At 47.5% G+C, this 26,810-nt stretch overlaps 1 long non-coding RNA gene across 1 annotated transcript in view; it reads right to left on the bottom strand.

Moving 5' to 3' along the window:
• Window positions 1–7,762: 7,762 nt before the first annotated feature.
• Window positions 7,763–26,810, bottom strand: part of LOC144771662 (uncharacterized) — a 58,401-nt gene continuing 39,353 nt past the window's right edge. Inside the window, exon 3 of the long non-coding RNA XR_013599418.1 lies at window positions 7,763–8,728. This is a non-coding gene — a long non-coding RNA (uncharacterized LOC144771662). The remainder of the gene's footprint in view (window positions 8,729–26,810) is intronic.

The raw sequence follows: 26,810 nt of genomic DNA on the forward strand, positions 1-26,810 counted from the left end.
TGGGGGATTTACAGGTGGGGAAGGCGCCGGGTCCCAATGGGTTCCCGGCAGAGGCGTTTGGATGTGTTTCAAGTAGAATCACACCTCACATGTTGCGCATGTTCACCAAGGCCAAACAGGTTGGGAAGCTTCCGAAGGATCTTAGGTCTGCAACAATTGTAGTAATCCATAAAGCCGGTAAACCGCAAGATCTGTGCAGTTCTTACAGGCCCATATCTCTTCTTAATTATGAAACAAAAGTTCTCGGAAAGATCCTGGCCACAAGACTGGGGGCGGTTGTCCAATCTCTGATCCACCCGGATCAGTCGGGCTTTATGCCTCATAGAAGCACGCGGCTCAATCTCCGGCTTTTGGTATTCACAGAATGGATTTATGACTACTAACTTTACGTCCGCACTCGGGCCGGAATGGCGGAGCTTCCGGCTGGAGGCGGAGCTTCCGGCCCAGAGGCGGAGCTTTCGGCCCAGAGGTGGAGATTCTGGCCGGTGGTGGAGATTTAGCAATGGCCAAAATCTCCACCTCCGGAAGCTCCGCCTCCGGGGTGTAAGCTCCGCTTCCGGTCCAGAATTTCCGGCCTGAGTGCAGACATAAAGTTAGTAGTAGTAAATCCATTCTGTGAATACCAAAAGTAGTAAGTGTATTCTGTGAATACCAAAAGTAGTAAGTGCATTCTGTGAATACCAAAAGTAGTAAGTTTAGGATTTTGTCCTAAGTTAGTTCTGTGAATCTGGCCCGTAGATCGTAATGTCATCCAGATTAGTGGCACAGAAGACCTCCTTTCCAGCTAGGATGCTGGTAGCCAATCTCTTGAAGGTGGCAGGGGCATTCTGCAGGCCAAAGGGAGTCACCCAAAATTGGAAGTGACCCTCTAGGGTTGGCAATTCTGACCTCTCTTTTACTCCTTCAGTCAGAACAACTTGCCAGCACCCTGGTCCCAAATCAAAAGTACTGAGGAATTTGGCAGTGTCCAGCTAGTCGATTAACTCATCAGCTGAGGGGATGGGGTATGCATCAGTCCTGATGACTTAATTGAGACCCCTGTACTTCATGCAGAACCTACGTTCAGGGGTTGCGCCCAGTGGGGCAGAGTTTGATACTAGCACCACAGGGCTGGACCAGGGACTGTTGGAGGGCTCAGTCACCCCTAACGCCAGCATCTTGGAGACCTCCTTGATGCTGACTCGCACTGTCTGACAACCTGCACATGTTGATCTTTACAGGTAGGCTGTCGCCAGGGTCCACATCATGGACGCACAGGTGTATGTGTGAGTCCCGGTGTGAGGGAGAAAAGGGAGGCAAACTGCCCCAATATCTGATAACAGTCACTCTCCTGCTCTGGGGCCAGGGTAGAAGAGAGATTAACACCTTCCACTGACCCATTGTGTTCCTGGAAAGAGGAGGTCAGGGAGAGGCTCGCTCTCCTCTTCCACACCTTCATCTGTCACCAGGAGCATGCCCACTTCATACCTATCAAACTGAGGCTTGAGGTGATTCTCATGGTGCACGCTTAGGAGGTTCCTAGGGTCTGAAGATCTACCAGGTAGGTGACTTCTCCTTTTGCTCTTTCACATCATATGGGCCCGCCCAGCAATCCTGGGGAGCTCTGGGCTCCACAGGATCCATGGCCCATACTTTCTGGCCAAGCTGAAACTCCACAGAGTGGCCGGCTAGTCATACTAGAGCATCATAACCTCTTGACTAGAGCATCTTAACCTCTTGACTGGCCTCAAGGTTACTTTTTACATTTTCCAGAAGCAATTCATCTGGTTGCGGAGGGCCAGCATGTAGATGACCACATCCTGGGGAGGTTTCCTGGGAGCTTGCTCCCACCCCTCCCTCACAAACTCATACGTACCCTAACATGGCGGTCATAAAGGAGTTCAAAGGAGCCAATTACTAATTGTTTCTGTGGCACATCCCTGTAGGCAAAGACATGGCATAAATGGAGGATGTCCCACTCATGCCCCATAGGCTCAGGAAGGCCCATTATTGTGTCTTTCAAGGTCTTCTTGAATCTCTCCACAAGACCATTGATTTGGAACTGATAGGGTATAGTGAACCTTTAGGTTACCCCACACTCATCCCACTTGGACTGCATGTACACTGACATGAAGGCAGTACCTCAGTCAGACACTACCTCCTTAGAGAACCCCACACAGGTAAAAATCCTTGTCAGAGTTCTAGTCACTCATCAGAATTTTGACCAAAACAGGTACAGTCACGGACCTCAGAAAGATGGCCTCTGGCTAGCGGTGGCAATTTCTACCAAAACGAGCACAAACCTGTTGTCAAAGGCTGTCTTGGGGTCTAAGGGTCCAGGGGTCCAATAATGTTGATGCCTACCCTTTCAAAGGGAGTGCCAACAACAGGTAGTGGAGTCAGGGGAACTTGTGCTTTTTCCCTGACTTCCCACTGGCCTGGCAGGTTGGGAAGGAAGTACAGTATGCATCTGAGGCCGTCTTCATTCAGAGACTATAAAAGTGTGCAGAAAGCCTGGCAAAGGTCTTGTCTTGCCCTAGATGTCCTGCCGGGCTATATGATGAGCCAAACCTAGTAGGAAGGTCCTGGAACACTGGTGGGCCACAACATATGGGCTTCCCCAGAATCAAGACCCTTAGGCTCGCTATATAGGAGGTTTTTCTCAAAATAGATCAGGTGATCCTCAGAGGTGCCACCTTCAGCCTGGACTTGGGCTTGCTCCCTCAAGAGTGGAACAGCCTCTCTGCAGCTTGCAGGCCCTCAATTTGCCAACCAGCAAGTTCAGGCAGGTCACCAAGGGTGTCAATGTGCTCCCCAGTTGGCTCGGGCCTCCTCCTCAGGTGCCCCGTCAACCTCGACCATGGGGAATTCAGGGGCTGGTTTCTCACACCCCCGCCTCTCTCTTTCATGGCAGGTATCTGGGCCATTGTTTTAGGCTGCAGACACCCATGACTTCCTTCACAGGCAGGCATAGGCCATGTGGTCATACAGACCCATTCAGGCAATCCCAAAATCTCCAAGTGGGACCTGAGCTCTACTCCCCTCTAGGTAGTGTGCTCCATGTCATTGCCTAACAGACAAACTACAGGCATGGAAGGGCTCACAGCTACTTTCAGAGAACCTGAGATCCCCCCCCCTCCCACCCCCACGCAAAGGGAAGCAGAGCTATTGGTAGATGGCTCTCACAATTGTCAGTGACTATGACTTGGTGAAATGTGTTAGGAAGGACCTGCTCTGATGACACCAGCTGATTCTTCACAGTAGTCATACTGGTTTATGTGTCTCTCGGAGCCTCCAACAGTTGGCAATTAACGGTTAACCACTGCCAGTACTTCAAAATATTTTTAGGCAAATGGGCATTTGGCAGTACTTTTGAGGGGTCAGCCCAAACTTTACAATTAAAATAGCCTTCGTTGATTTGGTCCCCAACCTTTAGAGTCAGAAGTGTGCTTGCAGGTGTGGTTTTAAGATCCAATATGTAGAGAGATAATTTGGGAAATCAAAAATGCCAATCAGGGAGAATTTGATATTCAAATTGGTCCTAGGTGTGGAATGGTAGTGTATACCAAATCACTGTGTGACACTGCAGAACTACAAGTCAAAATCTCACCGCTGATCACCAATGTTAGAAATTGGGCTGCTGGATGACAGGGGCATGAGCCTTGGTCAAGCAGGAACCACAATTTTAGTCACGTGAGAACTAGGGTACCCTAAATTAACCTATGCTCACCCTCTGGCAGCTTGGCACAGAGTAGTCAGGCCTAACTTTAGAGGCAGTGTTTAAATTATTTGTGCAACACTACTAACAGTAAAATGGTGATAACGCCAAATGATCCCTTACCAGTTTAGAAAACTAGCTCTGAACAAAAACAACAAATATCCAATTAGTAGACCCGGAGATATCAAAATGTAAAATTTATAGTAGAAAATAACAGCAAGAAGCAACAAGCATTGGCATAGCCAATAGGTCTCGCCTTTGGTACCTTATAAGTATTTAGCCACGCAACAGTTGATGTGGTTGCACCAAGGATATTGTGCTGCATAACTAAATACTTAGACGGTCCCAAAAGCAAGACCTATTGGCAATGCCAATGCTTGTTTTAGATGCGGCTTGTCTAAAGAAAGGGGAGCGGCCTCCATGAATGTGAAAGCGCCACATGGGCGCTAGTAATTTGCAATGCAATAGGTCCTGCATTTGTAAGAGTTTAAGCTATTACATTGCAATAATAGGACAAACTCGTAAATGCGACTCGAGAAGGCCCTAAATTGCAATAGGTCTCGCATTTGAGAGACTTTAAGCTATTACTATTGTAAATGACAATGGGCCCGATTCACACAACTAACTTAAGACAAAATCCTAAACTTACTACCATTTTAGTATTCACAGAAAGCACTTACTCATTTTGGTATTCACAGAAGGCACTTACTCATTTCGATATTCACAGAAGTTAGGAGTCCTAACTTTAGGACTCCTAAATGCCTTCTGTGAATACCGAAAGTGAGGATTTTTCTCAGTTTAGGAGTAGTAAAGTTAGGAGTCCTAACTTTAGGACTCCTAAATGCCTTTCGTGAATACCGAAAGTCTTAAAGTTAGGATTTTTCCTAGTTTAGGAGTCCTAACTAACTTTACTGCTCCTAAACTGAGAAAAATCCTTACTTTAAGACTTTCAGTATTCACAGACAGCAGTAAGGAGTCCTAAAGTTAGGAGTCCTAACTTTACTACTTCTAAACTGAGAAAAATCCTAACTTTAAGACTTTCCGTATTCACAGAAGGATTTAGGAGTCCTAAAGTTAGGACTCCTAACTTTACTACTCCTAAACTGAGAAAAATCCTAACATTAAGACTTTCGGTATTCACAGAAGGCATTTAGGAGTCCTAAAGTTAGGACTCCTAACTTCTGTGAATACCGAAATGAGTAAGTGCCTTCTGTGAATAACAAAATGGTAGTATGTTTAGGATTTTGTCTTAAGTTAGTTCTGTAAATCGGGCCCAAAGCCTTTTATTTATGTTTTAAAACCCAAAGCATAAATGAAAGGAATTACCATTTACAATGCCAATAGCTCAAACATGCGTGAATGCGAGACCTATTGCATTGCAAATGCTTGTTTCTTAAGCATTTGCAAAGCCAAAAGGTCTCACCTATGTGAGATCTATTAGCTCTTTCAATGTTTTTTTGCCATATTCTACCACAGTGCGGCTGCTTTTTAGCATGGTTGAGAGTAAACAAAAGTACATGACAGGGCCAGTTTTGACTGCATGATAGCGATATTTTTTTTAAGCCATGCTGGATAGCAGCTCTACTGCATGGCTAAAGAAACACATTTGCAAAGCCAATAGATCTCTCATAGGCGAGAACTATTGGCTTTGCCAATGCTCGTTTAAATTGGCCTGTCATTTTCCAAAATATTTTTGGTCAGAATTGAAGTTTGCAATAGTGCCCATAGCAATACGAAAGCAAAAACTGTACAAGTAAATACTATTAATTATACTATGTTCAAATCAAGCTCTTCCTGGCTCAGTTTTGTGACCTCGCAGCACTACATTATTGGCAGAACCACTTATTCACGTTGAAAGGGTGTATGACCGAGTCTACCAGACAGAAATTGAGGAAGCAGACTGAGCATGGTCCTCTGAAACAGGGGCTTTAAACACCTGTGCCATTCTGCCAGCAAAATTAAAATTGATATAGTACCAGATGTTTCACAGACAACTGAGAGTAGGTGTAATTCTTTATTTCGGTTCAATAAACCATAAAAAGGTACAATAGTAACAATCTAAAAACACAAAATAATAAAACGTACGACTTCAAGGTAAAAGAAGAGAATTTTGTGCCAGCAATACAAAACTCATCATGCATATTTGTTTTTTGATTTTTCCCTTTTTAAGATCCATTGCATTATAAAAGGATAAAAAAAAGATTTGGTTAAACACCCCCCAAAAAAATATGATTTATTACCAAGGCAAGTCGACGCCTAGCCAAAAAGGAATACATGAAGGTGCTATTTTGAGAGAGCAACAGAGTACTTTTGATTCTGCCTGAAGAGAATATGAACATATTTGAAGAAAGTGAAAAAGTGACCAGCTACCATTCCATCTCCATCATCCTGGAAACAAACCACTGTTTTTAGTCAAGGGTGTAAGAGGATTTGAAGATTGTGAATTCCTTAGTGCCACTACAGAGCTCCCTTGAGGAGGCAGGTGAAAGATCCACTACTAGTGAACCCCATGATTACACCACTTTAGCTCCGCGGCTTAATCTGGAACAAGGGGCGCCCACGAGTGGCCCTGGCGAAATTGTATTCCCCGACGGCGGAGGGAGGGATGGCGGTCCCAAATATGGAGCTGTACTACCTGGCAGCACAGCTGCAATGGGTTATGTACTGGCTCAGCGACTCACACCTAGAAGACACTGCCAACGCGGACTACCAATGGACGTACCCACAGGTGTGCGCGCTGTTTCATCCACTGACCAAGGGACCTCGCCCTCTGCCCTTCCATATGGCCGTAGCCCGCAAATGTTTCCTCCGCTGCTTGAAGCTGACAAAGAATGTCAGACCGTACGCTCCCGCCCTTCCCCTGCTGGGTACCCCCCGGAGGAATGGGATGGTATCGTCCCGCAGCATGGAACCCTGGGTTGCTGCCGGGGTGGAGACGATGGGCGACTTATACGCGGACGGGACCTTGCTCCCATTTGCGGAACTATCGGAGGGCACAGGCCTGCCGGCAGGACAATTCCTCCTACACGCGTCGGTGGTGAGGACGTATACGGTATCCTGGGGAGATATCCAGGAGGAGCCACCGCTCCACCACTTGATCCAATACCTATACGTCATGGGCAGAGGCTCACATATCACGCACTGGTTGGCACAGGCGCTCCTCATACACACACAGAAGCCCACACAGCCGATCAGGGACAAGTGGGCGATCCTCCGAGGGAGGGACTGGACGGATAAAGAATGGAAACTGATCTTGGCCAGCCCTGTGAACGTCCCGCGTAACTCCCGCTTCCGCACCATTCAGCTGTACATATTACACCAGGCATATCTATCGCCAGACAGAATCAATAAATATTTCGCAATAGCCACTGCAGCCTGTCTCAGATGCGATCTGCTGGATGCTGACATCCTGCATATGCTTTGGGGCTGCCCGACTCTGTCCACTTACTGGGGGGAGGTGACATCACTCCTGGTACACAGCACGGGCCCGGGACTACCCACCACATGGGAGGCATGCGTTCTTGGGCTGTACAAGAGGACCAAACAAAATAAACCACAAACCCGGTTCTGGGACCTGGGCCTTATCACGGCCAAACGCCTCCTCACCAGGCATTGGAAGAGTAGGGAACCGCCAGCTCCCGCGCACTGGTACACATCCTTCGTTAACTGGGCCAAAGCAGAGGGCACGGCACTGCGCGGGGAGGAGATAGCGGGTCTGAGACAGTTCCCGATTGCACACATCTGGGATGAAATCCTGGGGTCCCTGCAGGCAGAGGGCATGGCCAGGGGAATCGCGCAGCGACAGCCGAGACGGGCGGGCCCCCCACGAGCGACGACGTCATAGACAGGGCTGCACACCGCGCTCACCCCCCACCTCCCCGAGGGTGCCACCGACCCCCCGGCATGTAGGCCGCGAACACAGTCAGCCACGCTACTGAGGGCTCTCCACCACGTAATGACCCGAACGCAATTCTCAACACCACAGCCTTGACACAACCCGCACGAGTACACTTCCCCCCCCCCCCCACTTCTGTCTCCCTCTGCACATTCCCATATTGATGGTCACGCATTTCTGTTTTTCCCAGCTGCGGGTATACCCAACATCAAACTGCAACAGACGGGCACCCCTGGCTGAACCCTAGGCAGAGAACACGGGAGCGGGTGGCACCCACCGAAAGTGTCTTAGGGGCGACACATATGTTTGCCACACATGTCGTGCGACGTGCGGACAATTGGTGGAACGCCACCGCTTATCGACCCTGTTCACCACCCGCTATACCACTGACCACCTAGGGCGGCCATGGCTCTCTCACTTCACCGGTGCGCTCCTAGCACATGCGTAAACACGTTGGAGAGACATTCGCACCACACGCTCCACAGGTGCATGGAGTTACACGGACACCGTAGGCACACTGGGACGTGCAGTTGTGAACGGTCCTGTTTCTTGTTGAAAAGTTACTGGTTGAATTATGATTAAAATGTAAAATGAGACGTCATTTACAGTGCTGGCCGAGTGCTGCAAGCACATGTTATGTATAATCTTCGCGTGACACGTTACGCCTGATAATGACCTGAAGTATGCATAATACCTTCCCCTGCAACCATCTGCCTCAACACTGCACAGATTTTTCTTTTTTGCAGCCGGCCCGCAGGGTTGTAGGCTCTGCTATATGTACTGCACTTTTTGAACAATAATAAACGTCTTCAAAAAAAAAAAAAAAAAAAAAAAATGATTACACCACTTTAAATCGAAATGTACAAGCCATGAGTAAGATAGAATGTGGGTGAAATTCAGATTTTAACTCTGAGTAACAGTATGTATACAAAGGCCTCGTTTTTTACATTCATATCTACTCCAGTACCGCTGCATCTGTAGTCTCGTACTTCCCCGCGGTCTGTGTGGTGTCACCTACGCAGTTGTTCACACTCTGCACGTGTGAGTGTGAAAGAAGTCTTAGAGGAGGGGGTGATTCTCTAACATGCATGTCACCTTCTCTTCCACCTCGGTTTGGCACAGATGTTAGGAACAAGCTGAAAAGGAAAAATATGAGTGAGAGAAACTGTGTTATTCGTAATTGTTCTCAAAGCGAGGATTATGTACTGCTTTTAATATTGTTTATAGCATTTCTTTCAGAAATACTGTACGGAGCAACACAGAAGTAAATTAAGCATGTGTGATTCATTCATTGTGCACCTTTAAAAGTACAGCGTTTGAGTCTTTATTCACTCTATGACCAATCACTAGTCGCCAGAGAAAACAATTTGAAAGTGTACAACTACCTCCAAATAAAGAAGCAAAGGAGCAACAAATCACCGTCAGTTAAAATTCCTACAAATTTAACCAGCAGAGACTATCAATCTTGGAAGACTTCCACACACTACAGTAACAGATGCACACTGCTCAGAGTGCTGCTGAAAACAAGATAAGCAACCCATTCGGAGCCCACACAGAGACATGCACTTAAATTAATTGTTGCAGACTACTAACCTAGAACATCACCCTAGATTAAATCAGTTCACAGCGACGAATCTTAAACAAGCATTGGCCGCGCGGCCAGGCCGCAAAGAAATAATAAATAAAAAAAGGTGTTTTGCGCACGCGCGCAACGAAAAAGGTGCTGTGCACGTCGCCCGCGTGCTTGTGCACGTGATAGTAAGCTGGTCGCAGGGTGAAGTAGCACTTTCCCAAGCAGCTACTAAATGTCTCGGCCAGACTAGTGCATGCGCTGGATCAGGCCGAGACCTAAAAAAGCACCATTGAGGATATCTGGTCACGTCAGGCCGGGACAAAGTCACCAGTTTAGGCTGACCATAGTGGTGCACGGGCGAGCTAAGAAATCCACCAGGAGACTGTTCAGATATTTCTCTACCACTGTCCACAGAAAGGGAAGGAGAGAAATTAGTTGATCACTATCGGGTAGGGAGGGACTAGAATAGATTTTTATTAAAGCTGGATAACTTTAGCAAGTTTCCACCCAGCACGCACCACCACAGTAGACAAAGAAAGGTTAGTTAGGCTCACAAAGATGGGGATAAGAATCTCCTCAGCTTTATGTATCAGATCTGGTTTAATCAGATCATCGGGGGAGCCCTACTTTACTGTACACATAAGGGCTTTGAAGGAAGCGTCATCAAGCTGTTCGGATTCCATCATCTTGAACGCCTGTGACACGTCTTTGATGTCGGGCATCCAGAACTGGAACTGGGGTTATCACTTAAAAAGTGTGTATAAATATCATTAACATTTAAATGTAATGCATGTGTGCTGTGAACAAAATAAACAACAACAAAAATAAACAAGCTTTGGGCAAGTCAACAGATCTGGAGTTGGCTGCCAGTCTTTTAGCTTTTTCAATGCTTATTTTGTTTTCTCATGGCTTCTCTAAAACATTATTGATAAGGGAGCAGCCAGGCCAAAACGAATTTAAAAAATTGCCTAAAAGGAAAAAACATTTTTGGTTTTAAAAAGCACTCAAAGTAGTCACTGGCACTGAGGATAATTACTTTGTCTGCGCATGTACTCCCTGTGAAAGAGCAGAATGCTGTCATTCATCGATAACTTAGCCAATGGCTGAAGTGGGCTGAACCATTGCCTCATGTTGTATGCTGTAGTCGTGGACAGAAGACTATATGAATGACATAACAAGAGACCAATGGGTGTGAAGGGCTGACTAAAAGACCCTATAATTGAGACTATTTTATATATAATTTTTATAAAACCAAAAGGCCTTGGCTAATCAGACCTAACAATAATAAAAACAAGAAAATATACTTTTCATGGCCCAGTCATACCACGCAGTACTGTGTCATGCTACGAGCAGTGCAAGGGAGCCACATCACACGTGTCCCCAACGTTACCCACGTACTAGTGGTTAATGAAATGATATAAATGGACTGCCTCAGATAAAAGTGTTTCATCGCACTTCCTAACTTTAATCTGTGGCTCCCAGGTCAGCACAAGACAGGATAAGTATCTAATAAGCAAAACAAGAATAATCACCGTGATGCAGCCGTGGGAGGCCCCAAAGGATGCAGATGTTGGCAAAAGCAGGGCCAGAAAGATAAATTATTAAAATGGTAAATCAAAAAGACGTATGACACAAATGGAGTGAGAAAACGAAGGAAGGAACTGAGCATGAGATATAAGACAGATTTAACAATAAAGGAAGGACAAGAGGATGATCAAATGAAAAAAGGAACAACAAAATTAATGGGAATATGGAATAGGGAAATAAGAAAAGAAAATATGAATTAAAAAAACTAGAGAGAAAAGAATTATATAAACTATATTATGATCAAATGAATTCCCACAAAAAGAACTGCAGTTGCTCAAAACTGTGCGTATACTGATAAACCATGAAACGCACGATCGTCTCAACCTAATAGGAACTTTTTTTTACTTGTACTTATTTTAGTTGTCAATTTACTTATTCGTATACTATTGCGCGACCTCCTCTGATTTGTCTGTACATGAATTTTGACCTTCTGTCCTGAATTTTTGTACTGAATTTTAACCCGTTGTCCTGAATTTTCACACCCACCATCCTGAATATGCACCCATGCCAGTTGGTCACCCTAAGCATTCCTCTTTCACAGCAGTCCAGACGTGTCAGTCATTCCCTGGTCTTATCTCGTGTTGTTCGAGGTGGCAAAATGTTCACGTTTATTCCAACCATGCGTATATATGAGGACATTAGCGCCCCCCTCCGGCACATGTTGTAAAGACCTGGGCCTGTACTTTTCAATCAGAGACTTTACACATTCGCCCTCCCGCAAAGACGCGCACTGTGCTTCCTGCAGGAGACCAGAACAGTTTGTATTTGTTAACAATTAGACCCACAAAAACCGCATCTACAGACGCACCTGACCGAGCGGCCAGCATTGCACAGGGTTCGACCTACAGGTCTCCTGAGGCGAGACTCAAAGACTGGCCCCTTCTGTTCACTATAATATTCACCGTTTGAGAACAATTACGTCTGTATTTATCAATACAATATTTCTTAAAAGGTATGAAGCGGTTTACTGGACAATACTCGAGGGGAGAAACTGGACAGACAGAGATGCGGATGTGTCCCAGTGAAAATAATTTAACTTGTACAATGTAGGGGGCACCGTGCAAGCAAGTTGTGAGAATAAGACATACAATTATAATCTAATTTATTTTAAACGGAGACTTAAAAAACACACATATTTTATATACACTTGAAAGACCCATGCCTTCCCAGCAGCACCAGAAGCAGAATCCTGTGAATGGAACGCTTATGATGTAACATCACTGTGATGTCACCAGGCACAGGGCAAATGCAGGGGGAAGGCCGTCACCGCAGCGGAGAGAAAAGGAGGGACCGCTGTTGAGGAAGTATATCGAGTAGGATGGGGTGTTCTTTCAGGTTCATCACAGGATCATTTCGTAACTAAAAAGTTTCATTTTCTCAATAAATTGCATAATACCCGTGCCTTGCCTGCTCCCCCTGTTAAACTGAAACACATGGTATCACCCACACAGCGGTGATGTATGATAACACGTCGAAAAGCCTCCATTGTGACGTGTTCTTGGTATGAGAGGCTGGTAACCAGGCAGCTGCGGCATTGCACTCGGGGACGCCGGAGGGAGAGGACCGCTGCTAGGTCTGGTGCTCGGGGCAGGGAGAGGCCGAAGCTGCAGGGGCTGAGCAGGCTCCGAAAAGGAAAGGGGCCCTCCCTCTCCCTTCCTATCCTTTCTTTCCCAATCCCTCCCTTCCCTTCGTATTTCTGTCCTCTCCTTCTCTATAGCTCTTCTCCTCTACCCTTCATTCTTCTCCCTTCCCTCTCCTCTTCCCGCCTCCCATCCAATGCCCTTCCCTTCATCTCTACCCTATCTCTGATAGCCTTTTCCCTTACCTCCCGTCTCCTTTCTTCCCTTTCATTTATTTTCCTCCATATCCCTTTGCTATTTCTCGTCAATTTACTTCCCTTCCCTAACTCTCCTCTCATCTCCCCTTCCCTTCATAATTTCTTCTATCCCCTTCTGTTCTCTTTTCCTTCTCCTCATTTCCCTTCAAATGTCCTTCCCCTTCCTTCTCTACATCGCCTCTCCCCTACCTTTCTTCCCTTTCCTTCCTCTCCCCTCGCCTTCCTCCTACCCTTTCTCTTTTATTCTTTCCACTTCCATCCTTACTCTTCTTCGCTTCGCTTCCATTTTCTTCACTTCCCTTTCTATTTCCCTTCAATTCCCTTCCTTTCTTCCCTTTCTTTTCCCTCTCTCCTCTCCTCCGCTCCCACTCCCTTCCTCTTGTCCCTCCCTTTCATTGCCTTCCCTCTTACTTCCATCCATTTACATCTCCCCTTCCATTTCATTCCCTTTCCTATCTCTCCATTACTTCCCTATCTCTTCTTCCTCTATCATTCCCCCCCTTCTTTCCTTCCCCTCACTTTCTTCCTTCCATATTGCTTGTCTCCCCTTTAGGCCTCTTGCCCATCTCTCTTCTCCTCTCCTCACCTTCAATTTCCATTCCTTTCCCTTCACTACCCCGCCTCTTGGCTTATCTTCTCTTGCCTCTCCTTCCAATCTGTCCTTCCCATCTCTCCTCCCCTCTCCCCTCCATTCATTTCCTTTACCCTACCCCTACCCTTCTCTAGCTTATCTCTCCCCTCACTTCCCCCTTCCTTCCATTCTGTTCCTTCCTTCCCTACCTCTCCTCTCCCCTTCCCTTTATGCGTTTACCTTGCTCTCCTCTCCTTTCCCATGCATTATTTGCTTTTTTATCCCTTCCCTTTCATCCCCACCCCATTCCGCCCTTCAATATCTCTCCCTTAACCTTCCCTTTCCCTTCCTTCCCATGCCCTTTCCCTTCCTTCTGTCTCTGCTTTCCTTGCACCTTCCCTTTTCTCCCCTCGCCTCCCCACCATTCCCTTTCCTTCCTTACTACCCTAATTGTTGTATAATTTCCCATTCTCTACCCTTCCTCTGCTCGCTTTCCCACCCCCTACCTTCGCTGTCTCAACTCTCCCCTTCCCTTCACCTCCCTCCCCATTTCTTAATCCCTATCCCCTCTGCAACTTTCATTTCCTTGCCTCCCCTACGCTTCACATTCCTTTCCATCCCTCTTCCCTTCCCTTTCCTGTCCCTTCTGTATAGCTTCTCTCGCTTCTATCCATTTTCTTCACTTCCACTGCTTATGTATCCTCTCCCTTCCTCTTCCCTTTTATTTACTTCCCTCATTTCTCTTCTCTCCCATCTGCTCTCCTCACTTTCACGTCCACTACTCTCTTCTCTCCTCTCCTTTTCTCTTCTCTTCTCTCTTCTATCTTTCCTGTTTCGTGTCCCTATATCTCTCCTTTCCTTCCTTGCCTTCCCTCTCCCCTTAGCTATGTCTCCTGTCTTCTCCCGTTTACTTCCCCCTGCATCCCTTCTCTCCTGCTCTTCTCTCCTCTCGGCTCTCCTCACCTTCCCTCATTTTTCTTCCCTTCCCTTTCTTTTTTTTCTACTCTATTCCTTCCATATCTTTCCTCCCTTCGCTTGCCTCCCTCATTTGCTTCCCTATCACTCCTCTCCTCTGCCCTACCCTTCCTTTCCCTTCCTGTTGCTTCATTTTCCTTCCCTGACGTCCTTCCTTTTCTGTCTCTTCTCTCCCCTACTGTTCCCTTCCCCTAACCTCCATTACCTCCCTCGACTATCTCTCCTCTACTCGAGCCTTCCTTCAAGTACCCTCCCCTCCCCTTTCACTCCCTCTTCCCTAGCTCATTCTTTTCTCTGCCCTTCCTTCCCCTTCCCCATCTTTTCATACCTCCTTTTCCTTTCCTTTTTTTCCATTTCCTTCCCCTCTCTAAACTCTTTCAGTCCCTACCCTCCTCATTCTCCCATTCCCCTCCATTCCCTATCTCTCCTTTCACCTCCTTACTTCACGTCCTTCCCTATCTATTCTCTCCCCTTCCCTCCCGATACAACCCTCCCCTTGCTTTCCTTTCCCTTCCCATTAGTTTCTTTATCTCATCTGCCCCCTCCTTTTTTTCCCCTTCCCTTTCACCTCTTCTTTCCCTTCCCTTCCTTTCTTTGCCCATGTCTTTCCCCGTCTACCCTTCCCAGCCTTTTTAGCTTTCCTTCCACCCTTTCCCCTTTCCTTTCCTTTCCTTTCCATCTTCTCTTTTCTTTCCTTTTCTTCTCTTTTCTTCCTTCTCCGCTACACCCTGTCCTCTCCTCTTCTCTCCCCCTCTCCTTTCTCCTCTTCCCTTTCCTTTACTCTTTCCTTCCATTCCTTTCCCCTTCATTCTTCTTCCTTACTTCCCTAACTCTTCCCTTCCCTTTCCTAGTTGCTCTCTCTCCTTTACTTCCCTTCCCTATCTCTCCACTCTTCTCATCTCATCAGCGTCTCTTCCCTTTTACATACACTTTTCTTGACGTTCCACCCTCCCCTCCCCTTTTCTCCCTTGCCCATTCACTTAATTCTTTCTCTACTTCTCCTCTCTCCTCCTACATTTACTTCCCTTTTAACATATCCTTCCCTTCCCTGTCTCTCCCCTCCAAATCTTCCCCTCTCCTTCCATTCATTTAATCCTTCCCTTGAACTCTAGTATTACCCTCCATTCCATTCTCTTCCTTTCCCATTTCTCTGCTTCCCTGCATTGCCTCCCCTCCCATCTGCTCTCCTCACCCTTCCTTGCCTTTAACTCCCCTCTTCCGTTCTCTTCTAGTTCCTCTGTTTCCCTTCCTATCTTCTTCCCTTCCTTACCTTGCCCTTTCTCATCTCCCCTTCCATCTCCTCCCCATCTCTTCTCTCCCTTTTCCTTTCCTCCTCATGCCTTCTCTCCTGCTCCCCATTTGTCCCTTCTAACCCCTTCCCTTGCCTCTTCCCATTTTCTTTCCCTCTTTCCTCTCCTCACTTCCACCCTTAATTTCTCTCCCCCTTGTTCCCCTCCACTCCCCAACTTTTCTACCTATTCCTTCCATTGTTTCTACTTCCCTCTTCTCCCTCCCCTTCTAGCCTTCACTTCCCTATTTCTACTTTCTTGTCTAACCCTCCTTTTCCCTCCCTCTCCACTTCTATTCCCATCCATCTTCCCTTCCATTCCCTTTGGTTCTCTTCCTTACTTATCTAGCTCTCCTTCCCCCTCTCCTTTCACTTCCCCTATCTTCCTTCCCTATTTTGGCACTCTTTCACTTCCCTTACCTATCTCTCCACTCTTCTCTTCTCATATTCACTCTCCTCAGCTTTCCCCTTTCCACGCACTTTCCTCCAATCCCTCCCTCTCCTCACCCCTTCCCCTCCATCGCCTATCTCCTTCCCCACCCTTTTCCTTTCTTCGCGCTCTCTTCTCCCCCCTCTCCTTCCCCTTATCATACCTTCCCTTGCCTGTCTCCCTTCTCTCCTTCCCACCTTCACTATCTCCTGTTCCCCTCCCTGCCCTTCTCTTCACTTCCCTTGCCATCCTTAGTTCCCTGGCTCTCTGCTGAGCATGAAAAACACAAAACGTCTAACCCGTTAACAAGAAAAGTTGATCAAGAAAGACATTCATTTCTTTGTGTTAAATATTTTTTATTAAATGTATTTTTCATAAATATAAAAACACAATACAGAGAATAACACCGAACTGTGAATTTTAAAAACACGTTGCAAAACAAAGAATATAATCATCCATTTGCATCTAAATATATTGCAAAGGGTCATTTTAGATTTGAAGGTGGGTATGGATTTTGGAGTGACAAGTGTAATTTTAGGGTTCGGTGTGGGTATGGGTTTTGGGGAGCAAAGGGTAATTTTAGTGTTCAGGTAGGTATGGGTTTATGTGCGCCAAGGGAAGTTTTAGGGAGGAATGGGTTTTTGGTGCCAAGGATAATTTTGGAGTTCAGGGTGGGTATGGGTTTTGGGGTGACAAGAGTGAATTTAGGATTCAGGGTGGGTGTGGGTTTTGGGATGCCAAGGGTAATTTTAGGGTTCAGTATGGGATGGGTTTTGGCGAGCCAGAGGTAATTTTAGAGTTCAGACAGGGCATGGGTTTTGGGGAGCCAAGGGTAGTTTTAGGGTTCAGCGTGAGTTTGGGTTTTGGGGTGCTAAGGGTCCTTTTAGGGTTGACCCACCTGGGTATGGGTTTTGGGGCGTCAAATGTAATTTTGGGGTTTTGGGTGGGTATGGGTTTTGGGATGCCAAGGGTAATTTTGGGGTTCAAGGTGGGTGTGGGTTTTGGGGGTGCAAGGGTAATCTTAGGGTTCAGAGTAGGTAAGGGTTTAGGGTGCCAATGGTAATATTAGGGCTCAGGGTGGTTTTGGGTTTTGGGGTGCCAAGGGTAATTTTAGGGTTCAGCGTGGGTGTGGGTTTTGGGGTGTCGAGATAATTTCAGGGTTCAGAGTGAGTATGGGTTTTGGGGTGCTAAGGGTAATTTTAGAGTTCATTGTAGGTTTGGGTTTTGGGGTGTCAAGGTTATTTTTGGAGTATGGAGATATGGGTTTTGGGGTGCCACGGGTAATTTTAGGTATTGATTTTGGGGTGCAAAGGGTAATTTTAGGGTTTAGGGTGATTATGGGTTTTGGGGTGCCAAGGGCAATTTTAGGTTTCAGAGTGGGTATTGGTTTTGGGGTGCTAAGGGTATTTTTGGGGTTCAGTGTGGGTATGGGTTTTGGGGTGCCAAGGGAAATTTTGGGGTTCAGGGTGGGTGTGGGTTTTGGGGTGCCAAGAGTGAATTTAGGATTCAGGGTGGGTGTGGGTGTGGGTTTTGGGATGCCAAGGGTAATTTTAGGGTTCAGTATGGGATGGGTTTTGGCGAGCCAGAGGTAATTTTAGAGTTCAGGCAGGGCATGGGTTTTGGGGAGCCAAGGGTAGTTTTAGGGTTCAGCGTGAGTTTGGGTTTTGGGGTGCGAAGGGTCCTTTTAGGGTTGACCCACCTGGGTATGGGTTTTGGGGCGTCAAATGTAATTTTGGGGTTTTGGGTGGGTATGGGTTTTGGGATGCCAAGGGTAATTTTGGGGTTCAAGGTGGGTGTGGGTTTTGGGGGTGCAAGGGTAATCTTAGGGTTCAGAGTAGGTAAGGGTTTAGGGTGCCAATGGTAATATTAGGGCTCAGGGTGGTTTTGGGTTTTGGGGTGCCAAGGGTAATTTTAGGGTTCAGCGTGGGTGTGGGTTTTGGGGTGTCGAGATAATTTCAGGGTTCAGAGTGAGTATGGGTTTTGGGGTGCTAAGGGTAATTTTAGAGTTCATTGTAGGTTTGGGTTTTGGGGTGTCAAGGTTATTTTTGGAGTATGGAGATATGGGTATTGGGGTGCCACGGGTAATTTTAGGTATTGATTTTGGGGTGCAAAGGGTAATTTTAGGGTTTAGGGTGATTATGGGTTTTGGGGTGCCAAGGGCAATTTTAGGTTTCAGAGTGGGTATTGGTTTTGGGGTGCAAAGGGTATTTTTGGGGTTCAGTGTGGGTATGGATTTTGGGGTGCCAAGGGAAATTTTGGGGTTCAGGGTGGGTGTGGGTTTTGGGGTGCCAAGGGTAATTGTAGGGTTCAGGATGGGTGTGGGTTTGGGGGTGCCAAGGATAATTTTAGGGTTCAGGGTGGGTATGGGTTTAGGGGTACCAAGGGTCATTTTAAAGTTCATGGTGGGTATGGTTTTGGGGTGCCAAGGGTCATTTTAGGGTTCAGGATGGGTGTGGGTTTTGCGGTGACAAGGGTGATTTTAGGGTTCAGGGTGGGTATGGGTTTTGGGGTGCCAAGGGTAATTTTAGAGTTCAGGGTGGAGATGGGTTTTGGGGAGTCAAGGGTAGTTTTAGGGTTCAGAGTGAGTATGGGTTTTGGGGTGCTAAGGGAAATTTTAGGGTACAGGATGGGTATGGGTTTTGGGGTGCCAAGGTTAGTTTTAGGGTTCAGGGTGAGTATGGGTTTTGCGGTGCTAAGGGTCATTTTAGGGTTGAACCAGGGCATGGGTTTTGGGGTGCCAAGGGTAATTTGGGGGTTCAAGGTGGGTATGGATTTTGGGGTTCACGGGTAATTTTGGGGTTCAGGGTGGCAAGTGTAACCTTAGGGTTTAGGGTGGGTATGGGTTGTAGTGTGCCAATGGTAATTTTGGGGCTCAGGGTGGGTATGGGTTTTGGGGTGCCAAGGGTAATTTTAGGCTTCAGGGTGGGTGTGGGTTATGGGGTGTCGATGATAATTTAAGGGTTCAGGTTGGGTGTGGGTTTTGGGGTGCCAAGGGTAATTTTAGGGCTCAGGGTGGGTATGGGTTTTGGGGTACCAAGGGTCATTTTAAAGTTCAGGGTGGGTAGGGGTTTTGGGGAGCCAAGGGTAGTTTTAGGGTTCAGAGTGAGTATGGGTTTTGGGGTGCTAAGGTTAAATTTAGGGTTCATTTTAGGTATTTTGGGGTACCAAGGTTATTTTTGGGGTTATGGGGGTTATGGGTTGTTGGTTGCCACAGGTAATTTTAGGTTAAATTTAGGGTTCATTTTAGGTATTTTGGGGTACCAAGGTTATTTTTGGGGTTATGGGGGTTATGGGTTGTTGGTTGCCACAGGTAATTTTAGGTATTGGCTTTGGGGTGCAAAGGGTAGTTTTAGGGTTCAGGGTGGTTATGGGTTTTGGGGTGCCAAGGGTAATTTTAGGTTTTAGTTTGGTTATGGGTTTGGGGTGCCAAGGGTAATTTTAGGGTTCAGGATGGGTGTGGGTATTTGGGTGCTAATGGTAATTTTGGAGTTCAGGGCGGGTGTGGGTTTTAGGGTGCCATGGGAAATTTTGGGGTTCAAGGTGGGTGTGGGTTTTGGGGTGCCTAGGGTAATTCTGGGGTTCTTGTTGGGTATAGGTTTTAGGGTGCCAATGGTAATTTTAGGGATCACGGTAGGTGTGGGTTTTGGGGTGCCAAGGGTAATTTTAGGGCTCAGGGTGGGTATGGGTTTTGGGATGCCAAGGGTCGTTTTAACATTCAGGGTTGGTATGGGTTTTTTGGAGCCAAGGAGGGTAGTTTTAGCTTTCAGAGTGTGTATTGGTTTTGGGGTGCTAAGGGTAATTTTTGGGTTCATTGTAGGTATGGGTTTTGGGGTGCCAATGGTAATTTTAGGGTTCAGGGTGGGAATGGGTTTTGGGGTGCCAATGCTAATTTTAAAGTTCAGGGTGGGTGTGGGTTTTGGGGTGCTAAGGGTCATTTTACAGTTGAGCCTGGGTATGGATTTTGGGGTGCCAAGGGTAATTTTGGGGTTTAGGGTGGGTGTGGGTTTTTTGGGTGCCAAGGGTAACCTTATGTTTCAGGGTGAATATGGGTTTTAGGGTGTCAATGGGAATTTTATGGCTCAGGGTGGGTATGGGTTTTGGGGTGACTGTGATTTTAGGGCTCATGGTGGGTGTGGGTTTTGGGGTGCCAAGGGTAATGTTAGGGCTCAGTATGGGATGGGTTTTGGTGAGCCAAGGGTAATTTTAGAGTTCAGGGTGGGCATGTGTTTTGGGGAGTCAATGGTAGTTTTAGGGTTCAGAGTGAGTACAGGTTTTGGGATGTTAAGGGTAATTTTAGGGTTCAGGGTGGGTATGGGTTTTGGGGTGCCATGGTTAATTTTAGGGCTCAGTGTGGGTATGGGTTGTGGGGTGCTAACGGTCATTTTAGGGTTAAGCCTGGGTATGGGTTTTGGGGTGCCAATGGTAATTTTGGGGTTCAGGGTGTGTATGGATTTTGAGTGCTAAGGGTAATTTTGGGGTTCAGGGTGGGTGTGGGTTTTGGGATGCCAAGGGTAAGCTTAGGGTTCAGGGTGGGTATGGGTGTTGGGGTGCCAATGGTAATTTTAGGGCTCAGGGTGGGTATGGGTTTAGGGGTGCCAAGGGTAATTTTAGGTTTCAGGGTGGGTGTGAGATTTGGGGTGTCGAGGATAATTTATGTGAACAGGGTGGGTTTGAGTTTTGGAGTGCCTAGGGTAATTTTAGGGCTCAGGGTATGGGTTTTGGGGTACCAAGGGTCCTTTTAAAGTTCAGGGTGGGTATGGGTTTTGGAGAGCCAAGGGTAGTTTTAGGGTTCAGAGTGAGTATGGGTTTTAGGCTGCTAAGGGTAATATTAGGGTTCATTCTAGGTATGGGTTTTGGGGTGCCAAGGTTATTTTGGGGTAATTTCAAAAAGTGGGTGGTGATGGACAGAGTACCTGAGTTAATCAGAACACTCCTACCCAGTCAACAGATCAGGGCTTGATCCATCACCGTTTTTTAGCTCACTGCACCATCCCAGTTCAGAACCTGGCTATATGCAAATTAGTCTGTCCCTGGCCCAGTGCATCATGGGAACAGGGCAGACCAAACTACCAAGCCAATTCTTCACTGGAAAGGAACCAAGCTTCCGGGGACCGGTTTATGGCATTACAGCCGTCTTTGGCCCGGCTTGCTTGAATCCTGATGGTGCAGTGAGCAAGGGACTCATGTCTGAGCATACCCTTCCACACTTATGGTGGCCAAAATAATTTCAAAAAGTGGGTGGTGATGGACAGAGTATCTGAGTTAATCAGAACACTCCTACCCAGTCAACAGATCAGGGCTTGATCCATCACCGTTTTTTAGCTCACTGCACCATCCCAGTTCAGAACCTGGCTATATGCAAATTAGTCTGTCCCTGGCCCAGTGCATCATGGGAACAGGGCAGACCAAACTACCAAGCCAATTCTTCACTGGAAAGGAAACAAGCTTCCGGGGACCGGTTTCTGGCATTACAGCCGTCTTCGACCCGACTTGCTTGAATCCTGATGGTGCAGTGAGCAAGGGACTCATGTCTGAGCATACCCTTCCACACTCATGGTGGCCAAAATAATTTCAAAAAGTGGGTGGTGATGGATAATTTATGTGATCAGGGTGGGTTTGAGTTTTGGGGTGCCTAGGGTAATTTTAGGGCTCAGGGTATGGGTTTTGGGGTACCAAGGGTCATTTTAAAGTTCAGGGTGGGTATGGGTTTTGGAGAGCCAAGGGTAGTTTTAGGGTTCAGAGTGAGTATGGGTTTTAGGCTGCTAAGGGTAATATTAGGGTTCATTCTAGGTATGGGTTTTGGGGTGCCAAGGTTATTTTGGGGGTTATGGGTTGTTGGGTGCCGCAGGTAAATTTAGGTATTGGTTTTGGGGTGCAAAGGGTCATTTTAGGGTTCAGGGTGGGATGGGTTTAGGGGTCCTAGGGTTCAGGGTAGGTATGATTTTTTGGGGTGCTAATGGTCATTTTAGGGTTATGACTGGGTATGGGTTTTGGGGTGCCACTGGTAATTTTAGGGTTCAGGGTGGGTATGGGTTTGGGGGTGCCAAGGGAAATTTTGGGGATCAGGGTGGCTGTGGGTTTTGATGTGTCAAGGGTATTTCTAGCAGGTTGGGTATGGGTTTTACGGTGCCAAGGGTCATTTTAGAATTCAGGGTTGGTATGGGTTTTGGGGAGCCAAGGGTAGCTTTAGGGTTCAGAGTATTGGTTTTGGGGTGCTAAGGGTAATTTTTGGGTTCATTGTAGTTATGGGTTTAGGGATGCCAAGGTTATTTTGGGGTGATGGGAGGTATGAGTTTTGGGGTGCCAAAGGTAATTTTAGGTATTGGTTTTGGGGTGCAAAGGGCAACTTTAGGGTTCAGGGTGGGTATGGGTTTTGGGGTGCCAAGGATAATTTAAGGTGTCAGGATGGGTATGGGTTTTGGGGTGCTAAGGGTAATTTTAGGGTTGAGGGTAGGTATGGGTTTGGGGATGCCAAGTTGTTTTGTAGGGTTATGGGGTATATGGGCTTTGGGGTGCCAATGGTAATTTTAGTGTTCAGTGTAAGTCTAGGTATTGGGGTGCCAAATGATTTTTGGGTTCAGGGTGGGTATGGGTTTTGGGGTGTTAAGGGTAATTTTAGGGTTCAGGTTAGCTATGGGTTTTGGGGTGCCAGGGGTTATTTTAAAGTTCAGGGAGTATGGGTTTTGGAGTGTCAAGGGTAATTTAGGGGTTCGGGATGGGTATGGGTTTTGGAGTGCTATGGGTATTTTACAATGGGTATTGGGGTGGTAAGGGTATTTTAGGAATTTAAGGGGCTATGGGTATTGGGGTATAGTAAGGGTAATCTTAGGGTTATACGTTGATTAAAAAAAATAATATATATATATATATATATATATGGAGAGGGGAGACAGGGAAGGGCACAGGACAGTAGAAGGGGATGTGTGGAGTTAGAAGGGTATAGGACTGAAGATAGAGATAGGTAAGAAGATGGAACGGAAGGGTATGGCAAGAGACAGAGAAAGAATGGAAAGAGAAGGGATGGAAAGAAAGAAAAGAAGGTGAAGGAAGGGAAGTGAAACGGGGAGGGGAAAGAAAGAGAAGCGGAAGCATAGGAATGGAGAGGGAAGGTAAGGAAAGGAGAGAAAAGGGAAGGGAAGGGAAGGAAAGGAAAGGAAAGGACAGAGGATGGGAGGGGTTGGAAGGGGATAGGACAGAGGACAGGGAAGGTATGGAAAGGAAAGAAAAAGGAAAGGAACGGAAGGGGAAGGGAAGAAGAAAAGGGATGGAAAGTTGGGGTTGGAAGTGTAAAGGCGGAGACAGAGAAGAGACAAGAAGGGCAGGGAAGGAAATGGGGAGAAGGAAGGGATAGGCAAGGGGGAAGGGGAAGACAAGTGGGATGGAAAGGGGAGGAGAAAGGGAAAGCAAATGTGGAATGGAAGATAAGAGGGAAGGGAGAAGGGGAGGGAAGAAAGGAAGAGGAGGGGTAAAGTAGGTGACAGGGATGGGGTATATTAGGAGACAGAAGGGGTGGGAAGGGATATAGGAGGTAACAGGGACGATAAGGGGTATAAATGGAGACAGGGAAGGGTAGGGGTATAGAAGGAAACAGGGAAGGGGTATAGGAGGAGACTTAAAAGGGAAGATATACAGAAGGAGACAGGGAAGGGGAGGGGGCAAGGGAATGGGTATCAGAGTGGCAGGAAGGGAAAGGGAAGGAGAAGCAGAAAGGGAAAAGGGCAAAGGAAAGGGGGAAGGGCAAAGGAAAGGGGGAAGGGCAAAGGAAAGGGGAAGGGCAAAGGAAATGGGGAAGGAGAGGGGAAGGGAACATGAGGGGAAGGTAAGAGAAGGGAGAAGGGACGAAGGGGAAGGAACAAGGGAAGGGGAGGGGTAAAGTCAGAGATAGGAAAGGGGTACAGTTGGAGACAGAAGGGGAGGGAAAAGAAATATGAAAGAGGGAAGGGGTATAAAAGGAGACAGGGTAGGGGTATAGGAGGAGAAGACAGTGAAGGGAAGGAGATTTGAAGGAGACAGGGAAGTAAAGGGGTAATAAAGGAGACAGGGAAGAGGTATACGAGGCAGGGAAGGGAAGGGGTATAGGAGGAGACAGGGAAGGGGTATAGGAGGAGACATGGAGGGAAGGGGTATAGGAAGAGGCAGGGAAGGGGTATAGAAACAGACAGGGTATAGGAGAAAATAGGGAAGGGGTATAAAAGGAGACTGGGAAAGGAAGGGATACAGGAGGAGACAGGTAAGAGAGGGGAGGTGTATTGGAATAGGCAGGGAAGGGGTATAGGATGCAGGTAAGGGATGGGGTATAGTAGGAAAAAGATAAGGGGTATGGGGAAAAGAGAGGGGTATAGGAGAAGACAGGGAAGGGAAGAGAAGAGGAAGAAGGAAAGAGGAGGAAAGTGGGGGTTGGAAGGGTATAGGCGGACACAAGGAAGGGAAGGGAAATGGAGGGAAGGGAAGTGGAAAATGAAAAGAGGAAAGGGCAAAGGGAGAAGGAGAAAGAAAGGGGGGAGGGGAAAGAAAGGGGAGGGGAGTGGATGGGAGGGGGTAGGATAAATGAAAGGAAAGGTAACGAAAGTGAGAAGAGAAGGGAAGGGAAAAAGCAAGGGGGAAGGGATATAGGAGGAGACAGGGAAGGGTTAATGGGGAGACAGGGAAGGGAAGGGGTATAGACAGGTAAGGGAAGGAAGGGAATTGAAGGGAAGGGTATAGGAGGAAACAGGGAAGGGGTATATGAGAAAGGGAAGGGAGGAAGGGAAGGGGTATAGGAGGAGGCAGGGAAGGGACGGGGTATAGGAGGGGACAGAAGGGGTTTAGGAGTAGACAGGAAAGCGGTACAGGAGGAGTCAGGGAATGAAAGGGAAGGCATATAGGACACAGGGAAGGAAAGGGCAGGGGTACAGGAGGAGACAGGGAAGAGAATGGGTATAGGAGTAGGCAGGGAAGGGAAGAGGAAGGAGAAGCAGAAAGGGAAAAGGACAAAAGGGCAAAGGAAAGGGCAAAGGGAGGAGAAAGTAAAGGGGGAAGGGGAAAGGGAAGGGGGAAAGGAGGGGGAGGGGAGTGGATGGGAGGAGGTGGGATAAAGGAAAGATAAGGTAAAGGAAGTGAGAAGAGAAGGGAAGGGAAAAAGCAAGGGGGAAGGGATATAGGAGGAGACAGGGAATGGTTAATGGGGAGACAGGGAAGGGAAGGGGTATAGACAGGGAAGGGAAGGAAGGCAATTGAAGGGAAGGGTATAGGAGGAAACAGGGAAGGGAAGAGGTATAGGAGGAGAAAGGGAAGAGAGGAAGGGAAGGGGGATAGGAGGAGACAGGGAAGGGGCAGGGTATAGGAGGGGACAGAAGGGGGTAGGAGTAGACAGGAAAGTGGTATAGGTGGAGTCAGGGAATGAAAGGGAAGGTGTATAGGACACAGGGAAGGAAAGGGAAGGGGTACAGGAGGAGACATGGAAGGGAAGAGAATGGGTATAGGAGTAGGCATGGAAGGGAAGAGGAAGGAGAAGCAGAAAAGGAAAAGGGCAAAAGGGGGAAAGGGCAAAGGAAAGGGGAAAGGGCAAAGGAAAGGGGAAAGGAAATGGGGAAGGAGAGGGGAAGGGAAAGGGAACGTGAGGGGAAGGGAAGAGAAGGGAGAAGGGACGAAGGGAAGGGGAGGGAAGAAGGGAAGGGGAGAGGTAAAGTCGGAGATAGGAAAGGGGTACAGTTGGAGACAGAAGGGGAGGCAAAATATATATGAAAGAGGGAAGGGGTATAAAAGGAGACAGGGAAGGGTATAGGAGGAGAAGACAGTGAAGGGAAGGGGTATTGAAGGAGACATAGAAGTGAAGGGGTAATAAAGGAGACAGGGAAGAGGTATAGGAGACAGGGAGGGAAGGGGTATAGGAAGAGGCAGGGAAGGGGTATAGAAACAGACAGGGTATAGGAGAAAACAGGGAAGGGGTACAGGAGGAGACTGGGAAAGGAAGGGATACAGGAGGAGACAGGTAAGAGGGGAGGTGTATTGGAGGAGGCAGGGAAGGGGTATAGGAGACAGGTATGGGATGGGGTATCGTAGGAAAAAGATAAGGGGTATGGGGAAAAAGAGAGGGGTATATGAGGAGACAGGGAATGGAAGAGAAAGGATAAGGAAAGAGGAGGAGTGTGGGTTGGAAGGGTATAGGCGGAGACAAGGAATGGCAGGGAAGGGAAATGGAGGGAAGGGAAGTGGAAAATGAAAAGAGGAAAAGGGCAAAGGAAAGGGGAAAGGGCAAAGGGAGCATGGGGAAGAAAAGGGGGAGGGGAAAGGGAAGGGGGAAAGGAAGGGGAGGGGAGTGGCCAGGAGGGGGGTGGGAGAAAGGAAAGGTATAGGAAGTGAGAAGAGAAGGAAAGGGAAGGGAAAAAGCAAGGGGGAAGGGATATAGGAGACAGGGAAAGGGTAATGGGGGAGACAGGGAAGGGAAGGGGTATAGACAGGGAAGGGAATGGAAGTGAAGGGTATAGGAGGAAACAGGGAAGGGAAGGGGTTTAGGAGGAGAAAGGGAAGGGTATATGTGGAGACAGGGGAATGGTATGGAAGGGAAGGAATAGAGCAGGAGACAGGGAAGGCAGGGGAATAGGAGGAGATAGGATATGAAAGGGAAATGGTATAGGAGTCAGGGAAGGGAAGGGTATGGGTATAGGAGGAGACAGGGAAGGGGGAGAGAAGGGGTATAAGAGGAGGCAGGAAATGGAAAAGGAAGAAGCAGAAAAGGAAAAGGGCAAAAGGGCAAAGGAAAGGGGAACGGGGAAGGAGAGGGGAGGGGAAAAGGAATAGAAGGGGAAGGGAAAAGAAGGGAGAAGGGAAGAAGGGAAGGGGTATAAAAGGAGACAGGGAAAGGAAGGGGTATAGGAGGAGACAGTGAAGGGAAGGGGTATAGAAGGAGACGGGAAGTGCAGGGGTATAGAAGGAGACAGGGAAGGGGTATAGGAGACAGTGAAGGGAAGGGTTATAG

This window comes from Lissotriton helveticus, chromosome 8, assembly GCF_964261635.1.
Source record: "Lissotriton helveticus chromosome 8, aLisHel1.1, whole genome shotgun sequence".
Classification (NCBI taxonomy): domain Eukaryota; kingdom Metazoa; phylum Chordata; class Amphibia; order Caudata; family Salamandridae; genus Lissotriton; species Lissotriton helveticus.